This window comes from Malania oleifera, chromosome 4, assembly GCF_029873635.1.
Source record: "Malania oleifera isolate guangnan ecotype guangnan chromosome 4, ASM2987363v1, whole genome shotgun sequence".
Classification (NCBI taxonomy): Eukaryota; Viridiplantae; Streptophyta; class Magnoliopsida; order Santalales; family Ximeniaceae; genus Malania; species Malania oleifera.
This window is the reverse complement of record NC_080420.1, coordinates 13,518,279-13,522,483: the sequence shown is the minus strand read 5'-3', so window position 1 is coordinate 13,522,483 and position 4,205 is coordinate 13,518,279.

Here is a 4,205-nt window from a genome sequence, read left to right as displayed (position 1 = left end):
TCATTAATCACCCTTTTAATTGTGCAAATGAACCTATATTTATAGACATGGCCAAAATTATAACCGTTGGGGACACCAAGGGAATAATTAGAATTTTTTTAATTAAGTTTTAAAGAATTAACCCTGTTTAACCCCAATTAAAAAAATCAACCCTATTTAACACCAATTAAGCTCGGTAAAAATTAGGCCAACCTGAGAGTTTCGGACAACCGAGCCATAGGTTCGCTTGCCCAAATAGACACGTGAGAAAAAGGCAATTTTGAACTTAGAGTGCCTGAAAAATGGTTCAGGTGGCTTAACAAGGTGATTTTCCAAACTGTCCGAGGTTCGGTCACCCGTCCTCAAGTTCGGTCGCTTGAGGGTATTTTGAACATGAAATTCGAGTGCCCGAATTGTTGGAAAAATTTAGGTCTCATGTTCATTCAAGTGTAGACATTTAGTTCAAAAAAGTTTAGTCGCCCGAGCCATAGTCAACATTTTGACTTTTCACTTGTTCTGTCAACCGAGGCATTTTCAACGCACAAGTTCGGTAGCCCAAAGTCAAGTCAACACTTTGACTTCCTATGTTTGGTCGACCAAGGCGTTTTCAATGGCAAGGTTCGGTCGCCCAAAACCTTACTATAAAGGGAGAGGAAGATAGGTTGCGAGTGGGCAAGTATTTTGTTATTTTATGTGAGTGACATGCCGATTACTAGAAAGGTTCCGACCGAGGTAAATCAGTCGCAAACTCTGTTAAGAAAGAAAGTTGACATGAAGATGTTGGGTACTGCCAAGAGTATTCTTAGGTTGGAGATTCGCAAGAGTAAAGTTATAGGGAGATTGGGATTATCTCAGGGTAACTTTGTAGTCATAGCTGCAAGGAGATTGGTGTTATCTCAGGGTGGCTGTATGGACAAAACTACATGGAGATTGTGGTTATCTCGTAGTAGTTTTGGGGATCAGGTGTTGGTGGGGTTTAGCATGGTTGATGTTAAACTTGTCACCGATACACCAGTGACGAATCTAATAAACAGTCTACCGCCCAGTACTTAGGGATGAACAGTGATGTTCAAATCGTATCAAAGGTTTCCTACGCCAATATAGTTGGGTGCATCGGCGGGCAACTGAGGGTTCAGTCAGTTGTAAGGTTCACAGATGGAGACTACAGAGGGGGCTTGGATGATAGGAGGCTTACAACATGGTATGTTGTGGGAAGGCCTAAGTGTTGGAAGTCCAGGATACAGTGTCAAGGTGCGCTGATTACAACTGGATCGGAGTTCTTTGTAGAGGCTAAGACTGCCAAGGTAGTATTGTGGTTTGGAGGGTCATTAAAGGAGTTGGGTTTTCAGCTAAATGGATTCCCTGTTACCACGATCAAGTTCAAGAGTGGCTTGGACTTGGTTTACATCTCTAGGTGTTAGAGGGGAGGCGGGTCTCAAATTTACAAGTCCAGGTTGGGCAGCGATTATGCTTTCAGATTTTCAAGGTGGTGAATATTTTCCAATGTGGATATTGTTGGGGATGTGGCTCATATTCAAATCGAAGGCTTGTAGATTCCGTTGGAGATTCGCAAGAGTAAAGTTATAGGGAGATTGAGATTATCTCAGGGTGACTTTGTAGTCATAGCTGCGGGATGATTAGTGTTATCTCATGGTAGTTTTGGGGATCAGGTGTTGGTGAGTTTTAGCATGGTTAATGTTAGACCTATCACCGGTACACCATTGGCAATCTAAGCAAACAATCTACCACCCAGTACTCGGGGATGAACGGTGATGTTTGGGTCGTGTCAAAGGTTTCCTATGCCAATACAGTTGGGTACATCAGTGGGCAACAGAGGGTTCCATCAGTTGTGAGGTTCGTAGATGGAAACTACATAGGGGGCTTAGATGACAGAGGGCTTACAACGAGGTACATTGTGGGAAGGCCTAAATGTTGGAAGTCCGGGGTACCCTCTCAAGGTGAGCTAATTACAACTGGATCAGAGTTCTTGGTAGAGGCTAAGGCTGCCAAGGTAGTATTGTGGTTCAGAGGATCGTTCAAGGAGTTAGGTGTTCAACTAGGTGGATTTCGTGTTACCACGATCAAGTTCAAGCGTGGCTTGGGGACTTGGTTTACATCTCCAGGTGTTAGAGGTGAGGCGGGTCTCAATTTACAGGTCCAGGTGGAGCAGCGGTTATGCTTTCATATTTTCAAGGTGGTGAATATTTGCCAAGGTGCAGATTATTAGGGATGTGGTTTATATTCAAATCATAGGCTTGTAAATTGGGCTTATCTAGAGGATTTTCCTCCAGGGGATAACTATAGATGTAGTTAAGGTTTACTAGAACTCTTCTATAAGCATTTAGATGGTTATATAAACAATATTTGTAACCCAAAAGCGTGAGCTTTGACATTGATCGTAGTGAAAACCCAAGTGATGCTCTCGTGGACGTAGGCTATTGTCGAACCACATAATTTTATGTGTTGTAGTTGTTTATTGTTTCTTCTTATCATTGTTTGAGTGCTTCTTGAGTATATTTCAACATCGAGTGATTGTATTTGTGGTTGTTGATTGTTTCGTATTTGATTGTGTTAGCTTCCGCTGCGCGTATTCAAGTTGAACGAACATCAGCATGATAATTCATGACAAGTTAGACAAATGAGAAAATTATAATTTATACCCAACTCAATGTGGCGGTTTGGTAAGTGGTGATTTATTCATGATTCCTTCGAATATTTTTCCCTATTTGATCCGCGATTATTTCTCAACATAATATTGAAGTTGTGTTCGAATTTAAAATTTGGTAAAGTAAAAAAATTTATAATTTCCATTTGCAAAATTTGAAAAAAAAAATCTAATAATTACTAGTTTCATAATTGTGCATCAATGCGAACAAAATCACAGACACAAAATTATATAAAAAATTTAAATATAAATAGAAAACAATAATTATTCTTAAAACATAATTCTACAAAATTGATAAAAACCCACAATTGAAATTGTAATTTCCATATAGTTTAAATATAAAAGAATAACTGTTCTAAAAACTATCTTTTTAAGCAAATTAACTAATAAAGTTTCTTCAATAACTTTAAACTATGTGTAAAAAACCTCTTTAATCAATTATAGTATTTTATACATTATATCATAATATAGCGTGAGCCCATTATAGACCTGCCAAAGAAGATTGAGTTGGATAACTTGTTACAAATTAAGCAAATAACTAAATTTATGATTTTCAATTCATCTATTCTGACTTGTTTAACATTCAAACAAGTATGATTTAGGTAGCCTTTATTAGTACTAACATCTTTTAAATGTTTGAGCATGCAGAGAAGAAACATTTTCTTTTTGATGAAAGAATTTAGGAAATAGGTTCACTTACACGTGAAGGGGGAGATACCTTATGTAATTTCTCATTTGATGATCACTTTTTATTTCCTAAAATATTTATATATAAATATTGCCTTAATCATAAGCTAACGATGATATAATTAAGAAAATATTTAGTGTATTATAACTACATATAACTAATATTTCATAACTAATGCTAGCTATGGTGGAGTCTAATTGTTAATATTTTAATATGTTCTTATGAAATTCTAAACTTGAATAAAAAAATTCACTATTACTTACTTATGTTTTCTCAATATTAAAAATAATTTGTAATGTAATAGAGAGTAAACGATAAAGATGTAAAAAAAATTAACGAACAAAATTACATATAAATGTTATTAACTAAGTAAAATTTTCAGAAGTACGAATTTAAATATATTGCATTTGCATTGTGTGTGTCCAATAAGTATGATGTGTTAGGACCGGAGGAGCCCATGGATGGGTTTAATACACATGAATGAATACCAACTTAACCCAAAAGTTTAAGCCTATTGGGTCTTGGGTCTAACCATATATATAAGCACTCATTATTTACTCAAATTTTTTAATGTGAGACAAACTCACAAGTGAAATTTTCAACAATCTCCCCCTCACTTATGAGCTCCAACTGCTCCCCTTTGAACGAAACCGTCTCCCTTTTGGGAGTAAGCCTAGTTCCCCAATAGTTGCTCAAGTGAGTCTTACCACTAGCGTCTTACGTGCCTCAGATTGCATTCCACGTGCCTCCGAACCAATCCTACCTCCCACGTCTTGACCCTATTCGGATCCATCCCAAGCCTAGATGATCCTTATTAGCCTCGATCACACACTTGATCCTCCAACTGTTAGCACGTCAAGAGAATTAGTTTCA